This window comes from Hyperoodon ampullatus, assembly GCF_949752795.1.
Source record: "Hyperoodon ampullatus genome assembly, chromosome: 6".
NCBI lineage: Eukaryota > Metazoa > Chordata > Mammalia > Artiodactyla > Ziphiidae > Hyperoodon > Hyperoodon ampullatus.
In genome coordinates, this window is record NC_136919.1 from 107339702 (window position 1) to 107361960 (window position 22259).

Sequence of the window (22259 nt, forward strand, 5' to 3'; positions counted from 1 at the left end):
CAATCTAACCTTACATCTAAAGGAACTAGAGAAAGAAAAGCTAACAAAACCCAAAGTTAGCAGAAGGAAAGAAATCATAAAGATCAGAGCAGAAATAAATGAAATAGAAACAAAGAAAACAATAGCAAAGATCAATAAAACTAAAAGCTGGTTCTTTGAGAAGATAAACAAAATTGGTAAACCATTAGCAAGACTCATCAAGAAAAAGAGGGAGAGGACTCAAATCAATAAAATTAGAAATGAAAAAGGAGAAGTTACAACAGACACCACAGAAATACAAAGCATCCTAAGAGACTACTACCAGCAACTCTATGCCAATAAAATGGACAACCTGGAAGAAATAGACAAATTCTTAGAAAGGTATAACCTTCCAAGAGTGAACCAGTAAGAAATAGAAATATGAACAGACCAATCATAAGTAATGAAATTGAAACTGTGATTAAAAATCTTCCAACAAACAAAAGTCCAGGACCAGATGGCTTCACAGGTGAATTCTATCAAACATTGAGAGAAGAGCTAACACTCATCCTTCTCAAACTCTTCCAAAAAATTGTGGAGGAAGGAACACTCCCAAACTCATTCTATGAGGCCACCATCACCCTGATAGCAAATCCAGACAAAGATACTACAAAAAAAGAAAATTACAGACCAATATCTCTGATAAATATACATGCAAAAATGCTCAACAAAATACTAGCAAATAGAATCCAACAACACATTAAAAGGATCATACACCATGGTCAAGTGGGATTTATCCCAGGGATGCAAGGATTCTTCAATATACGCAATCAATCAATGTGATACACCATATTAACAAATTGAAGAATAAAAACCATATGATCATCTCAATAGATGCAGAAAAACTTTTGACAAAAATTCAACACCCATTTATGATAAAAACTCTCTAGAAAGCAGGCATAGAGGGAACCTACTTCAACATAATAAAGGCCATATATGACAAACCCACAGCAAACATCATTCTCAATGGTGAAAAATTGAAACCATTTCCACTAAGATCAGGAACAAGACAAGGATGTCCACTCTCACCGCTATTATTCAACATAGATTTGGAAGTCCTAGCCACGGCAATCAGAGAAGAAAAAGAAATAAAAGGAATACAAATTGGAAAAGAAGAAGTAAAACTGTCACTGTTTGGAGATGACATGATACTATACATAGAGAATCCTAAAGATGTCACCAGAAAGCTACTAGAGCTAACCAATGAATTTGGTAACGTTGCAGGATACAAAATCAATGCAGAGAAATCTCTTGCATTCCTATACACTAATGAGGAAAAATCTAAAAGAGAAATTAAGGAAACACTCTCATTTACCATTGCAACAAAAAGAATAAAATACCTAGGAATAAACCTTCCTAGGGAGACAAAAGACCTGTATGCAGAAAACTATGAGATACTGATGAAAGAAATTAAAGATGACACAAAAAAATGGAGAGATATACCATGTTCTTGGATTGGAAGAATCAATATTGTGAAAATGACTATATTACCCAAAGCAAATTACAGATTCAATGTAATCCCTATCAAATTACCAATGACATTTTTTATGGAACCAGAACAAAAAATCTTAAAATTTGTATGGAGACACAAAAGACCCCAAATAGCCAAAGCAGTCTTGTGGGAAAAGAACAGAGCTGGAGGAATCAGATCCCTGACTTCAGACTATAGTACAAAGCTACAGTAATCAAGACTATATGGTACTGGCACAAAAACAGAAACATAGATCAATGGAACAAGATAGAAATCCCAGAGGTAAACCCACGCACCTATGGTCAACTAATTTATGACAAAGGAGGAAAGGATATACAATGAAGAAAAGACAGTCTCCTCAACAAGTGGTGCTGGAAAAACTGGACAGCCACATGTAAAAGAATGAAATTAGAACACTCCTTAACACCATACACAAAAATAAACTCAAAATGTATTAGAGACCTAAATATAAGACCGGATATTATAAAACTCTTAGAGGAAAACATAGGAAGAACACTCTTTGACATAAATCACAGCAAGATCTTTTTTGATCCACCTCCTAGAGTAATGGAAATAAAAACAAAAATAAACAAATGGGACTTAATGAAACTTAAATGCTTTTGCACAGCAAAGGAGACCATAAACAAGACAAGACAACCCTCAGAATGGTAGAAAATATTTGAAAATGAAACAACTGACAAAGGATTAATATCCAAAATATACAAGCAGCTCATGCAGTTCAATACCAAAAAAGCAAACAACCCAATCCAAAAATGGGCAGAAGATCTAAATAGACATTTCTCCAAAGAAGATATACAGATTACCAACAAACACATGAAAAGATGCTCAACACCACTAATTATTAGAGAAATGCAAATCAAAACTACAATGAGGTATCACTCACACCAGTCAGAATGGCCAAAAAAACTACAAACAGTAAATGCTGGAGAGGGTGTGGGAAAAAGTGAGCCCTCTTGCACTGTTGGTGGGAATGTAAATTGATACAGCCACTATGGAGAATGGTATGGAGGTTCCTTAGAAAACTAAAAATAGAACTTCCATATGACACAGCAATCCCACTACTGGACATATACCCAAAGAAAACCACAGTTCAAAAAGACACATGCACCCCAATGTTCATTGCAGCACTATTTACAATAGCCAGGTCATGCAAGCAACCTAACTGCCCATTGACAGATGAATGGATAAAGAAGATGTGGTACATATATACAATGGAATATTACTCAGCCATAAAACGGAATGGAACTGGGTCATTAGTTGAGACGTGGATGGACCTAGAGACTGTCATACAGAGTGAAGTAAGTCAGAAAGACACAAACAAATATCATATATTAACGCGTATATGTGGAACCTAGAAAAATGGTACAGATGAACTGGTTTGCAAGGCAGAAATTGAGACACAGATGTAGAGAACAAACGTATGGACACCAAGGGGGTAAAGCTGTGTGTGGGGGGGGTCGGGTGGTGTTGTGATGAATTGGGCGATTGGGATTGACATGTATACACTGATGTGTATAAAACTGATGACTAATAAGAACTTGCTGTATAAAAAATAAATAAAATAAAATTCAAAAATTAAAAAAAATCAATATATTATCCATAGCAACAGACAATATAAAATGCAATTTAAGAAACATGCCATTTATAGTGGTAACAATAATATACGGTAACTATGAATTAAACTGAAAATTTGTGAAAGATCTTTATGGAGGAAACTTCAAAGCGTAATTGAAGTACATAAAAGGTGGCTTGAACAGATGGAGCGTTGTTAAGATGGTCTTGGATAGGAAGGCAATAGCATAAGGATATCTATTTCCCAAATTAATCAAATAATTCATTGAAATTTCAAATAATATCCAACAAATATTTTGAGGGAAACAACAAACTGATCAAAAACTCACATGGAAGAAGAAATGGCAAAAGATAAATAAGATAAATCAAGGTGGGAGGATTTGCTTACCAGGTATTTGGACATTTTATGAAGTTATAATAATAAGCAAATAGGTCAAAGGAACAAAATAGAAAACTTAGACTCACACCTGAGCATGTGTGGAAAATTGATATACGACAGAGGTAGCCTTGTAGATCAATGACAACATGATACACAGTTCAATCAGTATTGCCGGGAGAAGTGTTGGAAAACAAAATCAAATCTCCGTCTCACGCCATAGTCAAATACAACTTCAGGTTAATTAAAGACCTAAATGTGAAAAGCAAAATTAAAAAAGATTGAAGTACGTATAGAAGATATTTGTGAGCTTAAAGTTGACAACGATTTCTAAAAGACAAAAGGCAAAAGCATAAAACAAAAACTTGGTCCATTTGGCTATACTAAAGTTAAAAATGAGCATAGAAGATGATATTAAACTGTGAAAAGATGAGCTGCAGTCTAGGAGATAATATTTGCCAACATATAAGTGACCAAGGATTGGCATCCAGAATATATAAAGAGCCTTTTCAGTTTTAAGAAGAAGCAAACAACCCTGTGGAATAATGGACAAAAGCTATTAACAGGCAATTCATGTTAAGACATATCCCCAAAGACCAACAAACCGGAGAAATGCTCAGTCACTAGTAATCAGGAAGGTGAAAATTAAAATAAAATAAGCAGATTGAAAAAAAGTGAAAGTTGGCAGTACTATGTGACGGTGAAAATGGAAGGGACTCAGAACTCTGATGGCAGAAGTGTAAATTAGATGACCTTAGTGAAGGGCGATTTGGCAGTATATGGTTGAAAACATGGATCCCTTACAACCTGGCAATTCCACTGCCCGGTGAGTCCCTGGAGAAACTCATACAGATGCCCAAAGAGTCACAGCCAAATGTTCACAGCAGCGTGGCATATAATAGTAGAAAACACATAAACAGGTTTAACATACACATTCAGGAGAATGGATCAATAAATTGTGGTAAAGTTCATACAGTGTGGACTGTATGTTTTTCTATTTGCTAAAATGAATGAATTAACTTTGATAAATCTCAAAAACATAATGTTGACAAAAAAGCAATTTACAGATGGATATTTACAGCATGATAACATTTATAAGTAATTTTATAAAGCAAAATATACAATATATATATTGTTCATGGATACTGAAGAGTACAAACATGTGTGGGACTTAAGAGTTCCATGATTAGGATGGCAGTTACTCTGGGCGGAAGGGGTAGTGGGGATGTGATTGGAGAGCAGCATTTAGGGGTCTTCCACTGTAATGCAAAATCTTAATTCTTATATAATAAAAGATCTGTCTGAAGCAAATATAACAGAATATTGAGATCTTAAAAAGTTAGGTAGATGATCTATGGGTTTTGTTATATTATTTTCTTTTTCTGTATGTTTGAAATATTTCAAAGTAATAATTTACAAAAAGAATATCTTTTAGATCATTTTAAAATGTAGTGTGAAATAAAATCATCAATAAAAGAAAAATATTTGTCATTCAATTTAACACTTTAAAGCAAATGTAAGAACATAAATACTTTTTTTTTCAAATTTCAGTCTCCCACAAGTTAACTATTCCCTTTGCTATTTTACTTTGTTTCAGTAGTTTGACTTTTTAAACATGCAAGAGCTTTATTGAGATATAATTAACACACCACAGAATTCACCCTTTTAGAGTGTATAATTCAGTGGTTTTTAGTTGAGCAGAGTTGTGCACCACTTTCTAATTTTAGAACATTTTCATCACCCCAAAAAGAAACATTTAGCTGTCAATTCCCATTCCTCCCTTCCCCCAACCCACAGCCCCTGGAATCACTACTCTATTTTCTATCTCTATGGATTTGCCTATTCTGGACATTTAATATCCAGAATAATGCAACATGTGGCCTTTTGTTTCTGACTTATTTCACCTAGCATGATGTTTTCATGGTTCATCCATATTTTAGCATGTGTCAATCCTTCATTCCTTTTTATTGCCAAATAATAATCTATTTCGTGGATATAGTACATTTTGTTTATGCATTTGTCAGTTGATGGACATTGAGTTATTTCCTTTTTTTTTTTTAGCTATCTTCAATAATGTTGGTATAAACTGTAGCTTACAAGATTTTTTTTTTAAATTTTAATACTATAGGACTTCCCTGGTGGCACAGTGGTTGAGAGTCCGCCTGCCGATGCAGGGGACACGGGTTTGTGCCCCGGTCCGGGAAGATCCCACATGCCGCGGAGCTGCTGGGCCCGTGAGCCATGGCCGCTGAACCTGCGTGTCCGGAGCCTGTGCTCCGCAACGGAAGAGGCCACAACAGTGAGAGGCCTGCGTACCGCAAAAAAAAAAAAAAAAAAAAAAATTAATACTATAGTTTACTTATCCTGTATATACAAAATATTACCATTTTCAACATAAGTAATGTAATCAATAAGCAGCTTGCAAGTTTTTGTGTGGACGTGTTTTCAGTCCTCTTGAATAGGTACTTGGGAGTGGAGGTGTTTGATTTTATGGTAACTCCATGTTTAGCTTTTTGAGGAACTGCCACACCGTTTTTCAAAGCCACTGAACCATTTTATATGCTCACGAGCAATGTATGAGGATTCCTATTTCTCCACACATGCTCACCAACACTTACTGTCTGTCTTTTTAATTTTAGCCATCCTGGTGTGTGTGAAGTGATATTTCATTGTGGTTTTGCCTTGCATTTCTCTAAGATTGGTGGAGTTGAGAATCTTCTCATGTCTTATTGGTTATTTGTATATTTTCTTTGGAGAAGTGTCTATTCAAATACTTTGTCACCTTGTAAACTGGGCTATCTGGCTTTTTCGTATTGACTTGTTTCCTGTATACAAGTGACATTAGATAAATGATTTGCAAATATTTTCTCCCATTCTGTGGGCTGTCTTTTCACCTTCCTTATGCTGTTCTTTTTTTTTTTTTTTTTTTTTTTGCGGTACGCGGGCCTCTCACTGTTGTGGCCTCTCCCGTTGCGGAGCACAGGCTCCGGATGCGCAGGCTCAGCGGCCATGGCTCACGGGCCCAGCCGCTCCGCGGCATATGGGATCCTCCCGGACCGGGGCACGAACCCGTATCCCCTGCATCGGCAGGCGGACTCTTAACCACTGCGCCACCAGGGAGGCCCCCTTATGCTGTTCTTTAAAGCGTGAACACTTTTAATTTTAATGAAGTTAAATTTATCTATTTTTTCTTTTGTTTCTTGTGCCTTTGGTATTATATTTAAAAATTCATTGCTTAATCCAAGATCACAAAGATTTACTCTTATTTTTTCTCCTAAGAGTTTTGTACTATTAGCATTTACAGTTAGGTCTATGATCAATTTTGAGTTAATTTTTGTATGTGGTGTGAAGTAGGGTGGTCCAACGTTATTCCTTTACATGTTGGTATCTAGTTGTTTTAGCACCATTCAATGAAAAGACTATTCTTTCCTCATTGAATGGTATTGGCATGCTTGTTGAAAATAAATTAAAAATACATATGTATGAATCTACTTTTACACTCTTAATTCTATTCTATTCATCTATATATCTATCCTTATGTCAGAACCACACTGGTTTGATTACTCTAGTTTTGTATTAAATTTTGAAGTGAGGAAGTGTGAGTTCTACAGCTATTCTTTTTCAGGGAAGCTTTGGCTACTCAGAGTCCCTTGCATTTTCTTATGAATTTTAGGACTAACCTGTCACTTTATGAAAAGAAAAAAAAAGCCAGCTGGAATATTGATAGGGACTGCGCTGAATCTGTAGACCAATTTGACGAGCATTGTCATCATAACAATATTAAGCCTTCTAAACTATGAACATGGATTTTATTTTCACTATTTATGTCTTCTTTAATTCTTTCAACATTATTTTGTAGTTGAAAGTGTATAAGACTTTCACTTTTTTGGTTAAATTTACTCCTAAGTGTTTTACTCCTTTTGATAATATTTTATATGGTGTTTTCTTAATTTCACTTTTGGATCACTCATTGTTATTGTACAGAAGAACAATTGATTTCTGTATGTTGCGACTAGTTTTTTTTTTTAGCTCTGATAGATTACCTTGTGGATTATTAAGATTTTCTACACACAAGATCATGTCATACTGGTTTTGCTGTGCCAGGTGCTCTGACATGCTGGAAGGGGTGAGAGGGGATGAGCAGCTGTGTTCCACTAACAAGAAGGGCTCAAGCCCAGAAGAAATTGTTGGCATGTCCATTAGAGACTCCTCAGGGTAACATCTGACAGTTTTACTTCTTCTTTTCCTTTTCTTTCTTTTTCTTGCCCAAATGCTCCCAAAGAAAATTTTTGTCTTTTTTAAAGAAGCATCCTAGAGGATGAACTAAGGTTAAACTAAGCCTGATGCCTCATTGACTCAGAATTGAAAGGAGTCTTAGAAATCATTCATTTACTCATTTCATTATTTGTCAAATACGTCCTCGGTGCTCACTATGGGTTTGGTGCTGGAGAGACGGCAGGGAGAGGGGCCCTGCCTTCATGAGTTGACAGTCGGGTGGCAGAGGCAGAAAAAAAAAGTCAACAGGTAAAAAGGAAGATGATTGCAGATTTTGATAAGATTCTATGAAGGAAATAATTGTGATAGGTGGGGGGATTGTGGTACCTCAGATACTATTCAGAGAAAGTCATTCAGCTCAACACTTTATCTGCTTTATAAATTCTCTCTGCAAAACCCCCAACAAGTGCTCACTGGGACTTGACCTTAACACTTCATGGGAGAGGTAACCCATCCTCTCTTGTGAAAATCCATTCTGTTGTAAGCCTACACCAGTTTGTAGAAAGTTCCTCCTTAATATTGGGCCCAAATCCCTCTCTTGATCCAGTCCCACTGCTCATCTTGACTCTTACAGTGGAGCTTATTTCTCTGCATAATTGAGTAGAGCAAGTCTCTCCCCTAATCAACTAGATGCCCTGCTGGTTACCCAAGTGAGGTAAGAAACCACAGTCTCAGACTAATGCCCTTGACGTTCTAAGATTTGTGTGGTTATTACTGCCCCCAATTTACAGATGGAAACCTGAGGCTTGAAGAGGTGTGAATACAGCCAGGAAGGGGTATCGCAGCACCAACTTAGATTTTTATGTACCTGAAGCCAACTCTCTGCCATGCCAGGTGCCCCGACGTGCTTCAAGGAGTGAGAGGTAGTGAGCAGCTGTGCTCCACTAACAAGAAGGGCTCAAGCACAGAAGATATTGTTGGCATTTCCATTAGAAATTCCTTGGGGTAACCTTTGACACAGTGACAGACTGGAAATATCAATAGGGAAACATGCACACTTGTTTTTACTACTGAAAACACACACACACACACACACACACAACATGATTTCTGCTGTGGGGCAGATCCCAGCACTGAGAGAAACCTGCCATCACCCCATCTTCTGCTGACTCGAGTGTAGAAATGCACTCAATTTTTGAGGGTGTGGGTCTGATTTGAGACAATCCGCTGATGTTCTTTGGCAACATGTCTACTCATTCCCCTCAATTAGACAGTTAAAAGTTACTGATAAAGCATGAGGGATTTTTGTGAAGTTTGTAAAGAGGCTTGAAACTGAAATCTAAGTATGCCAGTAGGTTAAAAAAAAAGAAAGAAAAGAAAACTAGCGTATCATTTCCTTCCTTTGATGAATTAGATTTGAACTTTAAAATGAAAGGAAACCAATTTGGTTTGTTTCTTCTGAAGTCTCTCTTACCCATGTGTAATCTTCATGGTGTAGAAAGTGAAAGCCCTGCTCTGAGGTGGTGCCAGCGATGTGATAGTTTGAAACAAAACTCTGGGTCATGCTGCAGGCTCGCATCCCTACTGCGCATCCGCTGGGCACAATACTTAAGTAACTTGTAAGTTTCCTCATCTGTAATAGAGGATAATGAATGAACCTCCTGGGGTTACTGTAAGAGTGAAATGTGTAAAAATATGCAAAGTGTTTAGGACAGGACCTGTCATGGAGTAGCAGTTTATAAACAGGTGTCATAATTTCATCCCCAGCTGGAGAACACCCAGCTGATTTAAACTCCAACTTTACTATTGTTCACACTGAGGGCAGGTGGGCAGGTGAGACATTTGATCATATTATCTTTTTAAAAGAGGCATCTGAATTCTATGGAACAGGATCCTCAGACAGTTCCTTACTTCTCCTCTTCAAAGACCAGACTGCTAACTGAGGGGTTATCTGTCATGCAAGTGGTAACCGGAGTCCTTTTCACACCAAAGTCTGGCTTTGATTTGTGACTGTACATGAATAAATATTTAAAGGTATATGAGAAAAAACTCCTCTCAGATGGAGAAATTTCTACCCAGTTATGTGGGTTATTTGAAATAACCATCCTGAAATTCCTCCAATTTCTCAGAGCTATTCGTTCAACTAAAATTTTTAGTAAGCTTCTATTTCTAGTCTGTTCTGGACACTGTGCTAAGAGCTAGATACTATTTGCAGCCTTCTAATGTTTTAAAACCTGTTTGTGATTAAGTTTATAACTCAAGATCCCTGGAGGTCAGAAACGTGGTTTAAATATCCTTGTCAGAGGGGTAATTAATTTTGAGGGAGAGTCTGAACAGGCAGTAGATGTGCCTGTCCTCCTCCCATCTCTATACGCCTCCTCTCACCCAGGCCCTGGCCCCTGGCCATCACTAGCATGGACTAGGGTTGGATCCTGACCCAGGCAGGGACCATCAGATTCCCTTGACCATGGATGTGCAGCAGGACCTGGGACAGGGAGCATCAGTTGGAGGACGAGGGGTGTCTGAGTGGTGGAGGCACCCAGAGTCTTGGCTGAGTCTGAAGGGGTCCAGGCAGTTCGTGGGGGAGCAGAAAAACCATGAATCAGCAGAGGAAGCTGTTTGCAGAGAGAAACCACCTGGAAGCTCAGAAGCCCCACAGAGAACAGCAGGAGTGTCTTCAGGGCTGGTTTGGGAATATCCCAAAGGGGCTCTGGATGCCCCGAGACTGAGGCTGATTTCTTTCAACAACCAACCTCTCTAGCTGAGCTATCAAATTGCCTTGTCTGAGGCAGAAAACTCCTTCACAAAGATTATTCTTGTTTTCAGGAAAGAAGATAATTTGTATATACATCTTCCATTATTGATTTTTATTTATTGTTTTATTTATCCTTTTGAAATAGTGGTTTATTTTTCTCTATCTTCTATTTTTTTGAGAAAAATGATGTCAGGGCCTCCATTGAGCCTACGTTTAAGTTTTAAGAAGGCACAAGCAGTAGAAGCTCACTGCAGATAAGCTGAAAATAAAAATAAGCAAAATATACAAATCACCACTAATTTCCCCTTCCAGCCCTCCCACAGAAGAGATGGTCACCATAGTATTCTATGTATCAATAGTATTCTGTTTGCCTGTTTATGTGCCATATGACGTGGGTGGTAGGTCTGGGTTCATTCTGACTTTTCACTGTCTCCCCAGCTCATCAGTGGTCAGGCATGAGTTGCCCAGTTGTCTTATCACCTCATGAGTGCTGACCAAGCCAACAGCTCAGTGGGAAATAGAGCTGACCAAGGAGGCCAAGGGGACCCTGGGAGAGAGCCCCTGGGCACCCTAGGTTGGAGGAATTCCAGGCTTCTCCCTGGGTGCTGAGGGGGAGGGAGAGGAGGGAGGAAGGAATAAAAAGGGGGAGGGGAGAGAGAGGAAGCAGGAGATGGGGGAAGTGGGGAGGGAGGGAGGGAGGGTGGAAGTCGGGGAGAGGAAAGGCAGAGGGCAGAGAGGGAGGGGGAGGGGGAGGGGCTGGTATGGGACTGGTGCAGTCTAACTGGAGAATGGTGGAATAGAAGGAACTAAAGCGATTGACTTTAGAAAGGACCAGGGGCTACTCCTGGAAGGAAAAAAGAAGGTGGAAGGAAGGGAGTGGGGAAAGGGGTGACGCCAAGTGAGAAGAGCAGAAAGTAGGGGGGATTCTGAGCAGTTGCTGTAAGGATTATGTGGCTGGGGGAGGACCATGGAAGCCTAGAGAGTGATGTCCCATGTATGTTGTGTCAGCAGCTCTTTGCACCTATTGGACGCTCTGGTAAAGGCCCATGTGCATTTTCGAGGTGGCTGTGCGGTCCCTCTGTGCACACCCCACTCAGAAGCTGGCCACGGGGATGATGTGGCTGCACTCCACCTCTTTCCCACGTGCGGTCCCTTTTGCAGGCAGGAAACTGGCATCCAGATCTTAATTCCCCTTTTATTGTTCCTATAACTGTCGACCCTCCACAGAGAAGAATGCACAACAGAACATTCTTACAGGAACTGCGAAAGAACAGAAGGTCCTAGCAGCCTGCCTGCTCCTGCTTGGTTCCCTCCTGGACCCTCTCCTGGCTCCTAGCATGCCCTGGGATCCCTGACTATTCCCCCAGCTTTAGTCCTGGGGGGTCCCAGTGGCCTGTGCCTGCTGAGGGGTACCTCAGGGGTAGTTGGTTCTTCACTGGGACAGGACTCCCTGCCTTTGCTGAATTGCCGTGTCTATTTAATGCAGCATTTCTGCATTTGAAGCAGGATGGGAGAAAGGGAGTTCTGAGGAGAGCTGTGACACCCCTGAAAGTGATGGAAAAGAGAGCGGAAGAGATGCAGGACTGTCTCCAAAGATGGCCTTCAACGTATCTTCCCCTCAGCAGGGGGATATTCCCTCCATGGGACCCAGGCTTGACCACGACACAGGGCTGGAATTAGGGGGAGACAAGAGAGGTGCTTGCCTTAGAGCCAAATTTAATGGGGAGTCAAAGAGCTCAAACATCTGGACTTCCCTGGTGGCGCAGTGGTTAAGAATCTGCCACCCATGCAGGGGACACGGGTTTAATCCCTGGTCCGGGAAGATCCCACATGCCGCTGAGCAACTAAGCCCGTGTGCCACAGCTACTGAAGCCTGCACACTCTAGGCCTGCGTGCCACAACTACTGAAGCCCGTGTGCTTAGAGCCGGTGCTCTGCAGCAAGAAAAGTCACCGCAATGAGAAGCCCGTGCACTGCAACGAAGAGTAGCCCCCGCTCACTGCAACTAGAGAGAAGCCCGTGCGCAGCAACGAAGACCCAACGCAGCCAAAAAAAAAAAAAAAAAAAAGCTCAAACATCAAAATAAATAACATTTTTTTTCAGCGTTTTATATGTAGCTGGGTATTCTAATTTCTTTTTAAATTTTTATTATTTTTTTTTTTATAAAATGTTTAGGAATACTTTATTTTTTCTTTCTTTCATTTCTTTCTTTCTTTTTAACATTTTTATTGGAGTATAATTGCTTTACAGTGGTGTGTTAGTTTCTGCTTTATAACAAAGTGAATCAGTTATACATATACATATGTTCCCATATCTCTTCCCTCTTGCGTCTCCCTCCCTCCCACCCTCCCTATCCCACCCTTCTAGCTGGTCACAAAGCACCGAGTTGATCTACCAGTGCTAAAATTGATTTACAATGTCGTGTTGGTTTCAGGTGCCCAGCCCAATGATTCAGTTGTATATATATAAATTTAGATTTTTTCCCTTATAGGTTATTACAGAATATTGAGTATTGTTCCCTGTGCTATACAGTAGGTCCTTGTTAGTCATCTATTTTATATATAGTAGTGATAAATAACATTTTAATGCAGTATTTTAAAAAGCCAATAGTAATGCAAAGCCATCTGGGATGGTTAAATAAAGCCCGTCAGTGATGAGGCCGTGCTGACCCGTCTTGGAGCCTGAAGCAAAAGGAAAAATCAGTGAAACAGATGTCATCCTGGCCCCACAACCTAATCGAATCTGGAAGAACATTCAATAAACACAACTGAGGGGCATCTACAAAATACCTGACCAGTGGTCTCCAAAAAGGACAGGGAGAGACTCAGAGGCTGTCTCCCCTCTCAGGAGACCAAGGACATGGCAGTGACACACAACACGGGGTCCTGGAAGGAAAAAGGTCTTAAGAGAAAATGACTAAAATTTAGAGCAAGTCTAGAGATCAGTTAACAGCATTTTACCAAAATTGTTTTCTTGGTTTTGATAATTGCCCTATAACCATTTATAGTATGGTGACGGTATGGGAAGTTGAGTGAAAGCTGCATAGGACATCTGGATACTACTTTTGCAACTTTTCTGTAAGTCTCAAGCTGTTTCGAAACTTAAAAATTTTTAAATTTAAATAAATCACCTGACCTGGCAAAAAAAGAAAAAGAAAAGATAATAAACTTCTCTATTGCTTAAGCTTGTGTTGTGTGGAGACGGTTTCCTGCAGCTGGATCAGCCCTTGCTGAGAGGGGGATGGAAATTGTGAGTTTGATCTTTGATGTGGCCTGCGTGAGGGCGTGTTCGATACCCAGGAGAATTTGAAAAGATTGTTGGGTACACAATTCTGAGGGTCAGGGGAGAGAGTCAGTCCAGAGACTTCTGAGGGCTCCTGTCTCAAGCTCAGAGACCAGCTGGGCACCAGGAGAGCGAGTGTAGACGGTCGTCAGTGGATGGACCTGGGCCCGCCAGTGTGCAGAGGATGGGATCTCAGAACTCTTTTCTGGATGAGGAAATAGAACCTACAGTATGATTAAGGCAACTCAATGCTGGTTCAGTCTACATAAGAGGCTGTGGGATAACCATCATCTGAGATGCTTGCAAATACGGGGTGGCTTTCCAGTGAAAAAGGAGGTTGGCAAAAATGACCTCTTGGTATCCAACCAGCCTTGCAAGGATGGCGTTTTGTGAATAAAGATAAACAGTTTAATGTTAGGTGATTATGGATTCACAGAAGCACAAACCCTGGCCGGACTGGTATTCTGAGAGTTCTAAGTGCAAGGATGGAACTGGTACAGAAACGTTTGTTGCTTCATCACTCGGTGACATGCTGCTCTGACGGGAGCTTGTTGCAGGGAGGAGACAGCTTTGGATCAGGCTCACCATGTATGAGGTGGAATGCTCAGGAAGCCCCAATAGTCCAGGGTGGAGAAATCCTACCTCCATCAGTTCTTACCAAAGGTGTGACTGGTGGTCACCAGATGGGACCATGTGGGCTGCACACAACATGTTCTGAAGCTCCTTTGGTCCTGAGGGAAATAAGAGGCCAAGAAAAGGATCTGTACACTTCAACACGATGGGAAGGAAGCTGTGGCGTGCCATTCCCATTTGAGAGAAGTGGGATGTGTGACCCTGGGCCGCCGGGCAATCTGCTCCCTTCCTGCAGGGGTTCAGGCCAGCCCATGGGGCACTTCGGGCAGGAACAGTGGGACAGACTGCCACTGGGCTGGCCCAGGTCCCCCAAAACAGGTGTCAGAGGCACCCTGTCAACTAGCTAGTAGGATACTTGAGGTCATGGGTCTGTGCCCACCTCAGACAGCTAGGTTTGGGGCATGAGGTGGTGTGGGGCTGGGGTGGTCTCACCCAGGACCAGGGTGTGTGTAAGTGTGTGTGTGTGTATGTTTGTGTGAATGTAGGTGAGTGTGTGAGTAGGTATGTGAGCATGTGAGTGCATGTGTGTGAATAAGGGTGAATGTGTGATTATGTGATTGTGAGCCTGTGAGAGTGTATATGTGGCCTTTTTGTGTGTGTACAATGTTGTGAGGGTGTGTACATGTGTCTGTGCATGTGAGCATATGTGTATGCATTTGTGTTTGTGTGTGTACGTATGTGAGTGTGTATGGTGGTGTGAGGGTGTGTATGTGTTTGTGCTAACGTGTGAGTATGATTGTGTGTGTCAGCAATGGCTGCCCCATGTGTGCCGGGTCCAGCCCCACAGGTATAGGAAGGCCCTGTGCGGGGAGGTCCCCATTCTTTCATTGTCCTGACGGTGCCTGATTCTAGGGCTCACCGCATCCCTGCAGGTGGCCATGAGCTGGTCATCATCTACCCAAAGCATCACAGTTAACAGAGGAGAAGCCCAGGGAAGCCAGAGGAGCTGGTGTTCCCACCCATCACTGCAGGAGGCATGGAGACTTGGGAAGGAAGGCGGACCCCACTGATCAGGTTGAGTACAGACTTCAGCAGATGGCTGGGACAGAGAAAGTTGAAAGCGTCCCTGACTGCTGTAAAGTTTTCCTCTTCCTGAACCATGGCAGTTCTCTGGCTCCCGTGTTTCTTCAACATCTGTCTGGTCATACTCTTGTGTGTGGATCCCATTTTCAGCATCTCCTTTTCAAGGAAACCTGAAAGCAGCAAACTTCCCCTGCCATGGACCCCAGTTGGTAAGTGTTGAATGGCACTCGTATGCACACACTCCTTTCCTTATGTGCTTTCAGCAATTCCCCTAAATGAATCATCCCATCAGTCTGAAATTCTTTGGTACAGAGGACCTTTTGTAACCCTCTGGAGCCCATGGGTGTGTGTTTATTGCCCTGAGTGCATGCAGACACACACGTACACACTCATACACTCTCACACATACAACACACACGCACACATTCTTTCCTTCTGGGCTGTCATTTGGGCGTGGATCTGAAGATGTTTTCATCATAACAATGAAAAAAATTATGTTAAGCTTCAGTAGGACCCCAGTTTCTCTTTCACAAAACCGGATTTGCCCCTCCGAAGGGGGTCTCAGCTTGGAATCACCTGGGTGTGCCCAGGGGTTATGAATGGTTACCTTCGGCTGGAGTAGCTGCCACTCAGAAATGCAGGGCAATGCCAGGTGTGACAGAGCAGGCAGGAGGTCATTTTGTTTGCAAGCAAGCCTTGGGTCCCAGCTCTGCGGCAATCCCCCCTCTGCTGGGGTTTCCAAGAACTCTCACCCGGGGCCGGGCTGATGGACTTCTTAGCTGCTCCTGCTGACTCGGCCGGCCACCCCCTTGTTGTGAAAATGTCCGGCTCCAGTGTTGCCCTGGTGAGTCATCATCGTATGTCTTACATCACTCGGTTTCCTTTGAACTTTTGCTCATTTATTAACCAGTCCCCCTTTTTGGGACTTGCCATTTGTAAGCATATTGCCTGTTTATTAATGTTTTGGTCCTGAGGTTCTCACAATACTGCTGTGGGGTATTGTTTCCATAAATTAAAATGCTGTGATGAGGGTAATGTAGATGAGAACAAAGAATCCCAAACTCCAGTGAGGACTCTGGCAGAACGTACACAGGCTATAATTTCAGTCTGTTTTATGCCCGTCTCTTCATTTGCTTAAGACATAATGATTTTATGAGATAGAAACCATACACATCTCCTTCACTGAGATGAACTGTCCCCACAGAATGTCAGGGTTATTAAGAGAATGAGACGAAGAATGACAAGGAAATAAAGTTGTGTGTTTCTCTAAATCCACTTAAAACAGTATGTCTCTGAATCTGTTCTCTCTTCCCCCTTGCTGAACCCGACGAAGGGCTGTGATGTATGAGTCTTGCAAGCGGGGCTTGTCCAGCTCTTTCATACCCCCTGAGTGAGCGGTCTGCAGGCTGGCGGGGCTGGCCCACAGTGGCTGAGTGCAAGCAACGTCACCTGCGGTCTTGTTTGGGGATTAGACTCCAAGTTGTCACAGAGCGTCCTGGAGCCCCCAAATAAAGGCTCTGTTCTCGAGACGAGCAGGAGCCTCGCAGAGACGAAGTGTGTGCAGTGTCGAATGACTGCCCCCAAGTGTCCTTCTGTGGGAGATGAGCGCAGAGGAAGCAGGAGGCTACTGCCACCGCTGGGAGAGGGGCTCTGTGGGAGAGCGCAGAGAGGAGCCTGGGAGAAGGATGCCTGCCGCGTGGCAAGGGCTCAGTGGGAGCTGCGCTGGCTGGAGGAGTGCCTTTCCAGAGCAAAGTGCCCTATTGCCCCTTCTGGAGCATGGCTGCCTTTACTCCGCGAGCACAGTGGTGGGAGTGGCAGGTGGTGCTGCAGCCCAGGGCAGAGTGGGCTGGGGAGGGGGTCAGCACCTAGCTGGGGAATAAGGAAGGTGACCTGGTGGTTTGTAAACACTTTAATCCAGCAGTGACTTTCTTTTATGTCTTCCAACATCCCGGGTGCACCAAACTCCTGAAACTTTCTGGTGTTTGTGGGGTATTGGCTCAGTTTTGTAAGAATTCTCTGCTGGTTTATGCTTGTGCCTTCATCTACCTTGCTAGACAGTTACAACTTCTCCCTGTGCTTTATTTATTTTTAAAAATAGCTTTATTCAGGTATAATTGATGTATAAGAATGCACATATTTAAACGGTATAATTTGATAAATTTTGACATAGGAATGCACTCATAAAACCATCTCCACAGTCAAGGTAATGAACATATGAATCATCCCCAGAAGTTTCTTCATGCTCTCTTCCAATCCTTCTCTCCTCCCCCTACCAGTTCCATCCCCTGGCAATCACTGGTCTATTTATTGTTGCTATATATTAGCTACGTTTCCTAAAATATATGGAATCATACACCATATATTCTTTTTGTTTGGCTTTTTTCACTAAACATAGTTGTTCTGAGAGCAATATTTTTGTAGTCTATAATGCATTCTCTTTTATTGCTGAATAATATTCTGTTGTACGGATACATCAGAGTTTGTCCACTTACCTGTTGATGGACATTTGGATTACTTCCAATTTTTGTAATTACACATAAAGCTGCTATGCTCATTTGAGTACAAGTCTTTCTGTGGACATATGTTTTCCTTCGTCTTGGGTAAACGCCTAGGAGTGGAATGGCTGGGTTATATGGTTGATATGTGTATATAGATTATATGTTTAATTTTTAAGAAACTAACTCAGTGATGTCCAAAAAAATTGTGTCATTGTTCATTTGCATTGGCAGTGTAAGAGAGTTCCAGTTGCTCTACATCCTTGACAGCACTTGATATGGTCTTTTAAATTTTGGTCTTAAATATGGTCTTTTAAATTTTATCCTCTCTACTAGTGGGTGTTATGTCTCATTGTAGTTTTAATTTTCACTTCCTTAATAGCTGCTGATGTTGAGCTTTTCATGTGCTCATTTGCCATCTGTATATCTTCTCTAGTGAAGTGTCTGTTCTCATCTTTTGTCCATTTTTTTGTGGTTGTTTGTCTTCTTATTAATAGTTTTTGTGAACTCCTTATATCTTATGTATACTAGTCTGTTTTATTTCTAAAATTAAGGAATATTTCAAATATGGAGAAAATTACAGATAATAATATAAAAATCTTATAAGCCTGATACCCATATTTAACACATAACATGTTCTTACTTTTTCTTTGGATTTCATTTTTTAAAATAAAATGTTATAGATAAGATACATTGGAAGCCCTCTCCTTACCCCTCCCTAGTTTTCTTCTCTTCCTCCTAAAAAGTAAGCATTAATATGAACTTGGTGCATATCCATGGCTTTATTCTTTTACTACACACAGACACTCACACATACACATACATACACACTAAGTTAACAATGTGTTCATTATTATCCCTGAGCTTTTGCCTGTTTTTGGACTTTATACTAATGCAATCATGCTATGTATATTCTATGTGACTGCTTTTGCTTACACTATGTTGTTGACCTTTTTTTCATATTGATGCATGTAGCTGTGGGTCACTTCATGATTGTAGGTTTCCATTATATGATAACACCAAAACTTATTTTTCATGGTACTAATGATGGACATTTTTGTTATTTTCATATTTCTCGTTATTATCAGCAATACTGCCAGGAACATTCTTGTGTATACTTTCTGGAGCATGTCTGTAAGTGCTGCCCCGGGAGTAGAAAAGATGGGTCACAGGGTGTGCTCATGCTCCACTTTACTAGGTAACACCAAACATTTTCCTAACTGGTCAAACAAATTTACAATTCTACCAAGTGTGATGAGAATTTCCACTGATCCACATTCTCTCCAATTCTTGGTATGGTCAGGCTTTATATTTTTGCCAATCTGGTAGGTGTGAAATGGTATCTCAATATCTTTTATTGACTAGATATTTCCTTTCCACTGGTCTTCTGGATCCTGTTGCTGCTATCAGCTCTTTTGTAGATGGCTCTTTTTTTGTAGATGATCAGTTTTATCCCTTGATATGCTTTTAAAACCTTTTCTTTTGGTGTTCTGCAGTGTCACTCTGATGATATCTATGTACGGGGAGAGTTTTTAAAAGTTGATATTGGAAGTTCAGTGAGCTTCCTGGATCTGAACATTTTAAGTAATTCCAGAAAATTCTCAGCAACCACCTCTTAAAAATATTTAATCTTTCTCATCCTGCATTATTTCCTTTTCAAACTTCAATTAGACATATATTTGCCCTTCTCACTTGAGCATCCACATTTCTTAACTACCTTTTGCTTTTCCTGCTTCTTTGTTTCTCTGGATTGTATTCTGGATAATTGATTTATTTCTATTTCCCAATTCTCTCTCTCCAACTGACTAAAATCTAATGTTTATCTGTCCACTGCGCTTTAATTTGAGTGAATTATTTTTTTTTCATTTCTAGAAATTATTTTGCATTTTTCAAAGTTGTGCAGATATTATTCATAGTGTCTTGTTCCTGGATCATACTTTCAGTCTTCCTTTTAAAAATTACTTAATAACATAATTATTTTAAGTTCAGTTTCTGTTCATTTCAAAACCTGTGGGATCCAGCAATCTGAGTTTTTACAGATATTCCAAGCAACTCTGATGCAATTGGTCCTCAGAACACTCCTTGAGAAACATGGATGATTTAAGAAAAGTAAAACAGTCCACTTAACAGCAATGGGTTCTCCCATCAATTTTTTCATAATTTAATAGAAAAAAAAATCATATATTGAGACAACTTTAGACTAAAGGCAGGCTTTTCACATTAGGTAAAATGTTAGAATTTTCTTCTTAACATGTTAGCAAAGTTTGTATTTCATAGTTCCCCTAAGAGTATCACATATGAAATACTATGTACTATCTTATTAAATTTTGGTCAAAAGTTAGATTTTATAGCTATCAGGCTAGAAATACTGAGGTTTCCTACAGAAGAACGAAAGAGACTCTCAGAATTCCAAATTTATGAGACTACAGAGGGATCATGTATTCAGGAGTTCTCAGGGCAAAATGATTTACTGAACCTCTAAAAAATTAACTGCCATTTATTTCCCCTAAACCAGATAGATCTATAGACACACACAAATCCACAGAACATTTAAAGGGTGACTTCCATTTCTAAAATATTTTTTGTGCAATTAAATTAAAAAAGTGAAAGTCAATAACACTGAATGATTAGAGTCTTTACCATGCCCTCCTGTCAACAGCTCTGTGAGGTAGGTATTATTATTAATCTTATTTTACAGATGAAGCAGCTGAAACACAGAGAGGTTAAGCAACATGTTCAAGGTCACACAGGGAATAATAGAAAATCCAGGATTAGAACTGTGTCAGTGGGGTTCCAGCACCTGTGCTCTTAACCTCTATATGACAACATACTCTTTAATATTTTAACCTCTTTATATGTGACTGATCTCTGTCAGGTGTGTAGATTAGCATGTTTAAGGTGTCAGTGATGGAATAGGATGAAGTGCTACCTGGGAATTTATAAAATTAAATTATTGTAGAGCTTACTGTGTTTTACTTTTTAATGCAAGAGATTGTTTTTACATACTAGATTAAAAATTAGGTTGAATCACCTGAAATTGCCAAGAGTTAACCATTTTTTGACCTAAGAAAAGACTGCAATTGTAGGTCAAAAATGGCAACAGTAAATCAAAAATGGTTGACTCTTGCAATTTCATGTGGTTCAATCAAATATAAAATTTACATTCACATGGTGATTTACAGCTTACAAGAACATTTATGTAATTCTCTTTGTAGTCTTGAGACTTGGGTGAGGACATTTTTATGACCCTTGTTTACAGAGAGGAAATAGAGGCCATATGGAAGGGAGCTGCCCCAAGTGGTGTGCACCTGGGAGGAGAGCACTAATCTTTAACCTGGTCTTTAGGGACTGATTCTGCTCTGTCCCTCTTATCCTGAAACCCAGCCAGTGGCTGCTAACCAGGGACTGATAGGGAGGAGTTATAGGCATTCCCCTTATATGGACATGTTGAGTTCGTCATATACAACTTAATAGAAAAGCGAGGAGCAAATCTAAGAGGGTAGGTGCTGACCACCTAAATAAAGCAGTTGCTACAAGAGCAGCAGCAACCCATCACATGATTACCTGCTTTTTAAAAGTAACTTATTGAGTTGAAATTCACATAGCACAGAATTAACCACTTTAAAGCAAACAGTTTGGTGACATTTAGTCCATTCACAATGTTGTGCAATCACTATTATTCTATCTGGTTCCAAAACATTCTTGTTATCCATCCAACAAAAAAGAAACTCCATACCCATTAAGCAGTTGCTCGCATCCTCCCCAGTTCCTGGCAACCAACAACCTGAGTTCTGTCTCAATAGATTTATCTGTTCTGGACATTTCATATAGGTGGAATCATACAATAGGTGACCATTTGTTTTTGCCTTCTTTCATTTAGCATAATGTTTTCAAGTTTCATCCAGCTAGCATAATGTTTATAGCATGTATCAGACTTCATTCCTGTTATGGTTGAATAACATACCATTGTATATATTTGTCATAATTTGTTTATTCATTCATCTCTGGATGGACTTTTGGGCTGTTTCCACCTGTTTTCAATTCTTATTGGGTAATACTTAGGAGTAGAATGAGGGGTCATATGGTAACTCTATGTTTAACTTTTTGAGGAACTTCCAAACTCTTTTTCAAAGTGGCTGCCCCATTTTTAAATCCCACCAGCAATGTTTGAGGGTTCTGGTTTCTCTATAGGCTTGCCAGTACTTGTTATTGTCTGTATTTTTTAATTTTTTTCTGGAAGTATGAAGTGGCTTTTGTATTGTGGTTTTGATTTGCATTTCCTTAATGACTAATGATGTTGAGCTTCTTTTCATGTGCTTATTGGCCATTTGTATATCTTGTTTGGAAGCATGTCTATTCAGCTTCTTTGCCATTTTTAAACTGAGCTGTCTTTTTATTC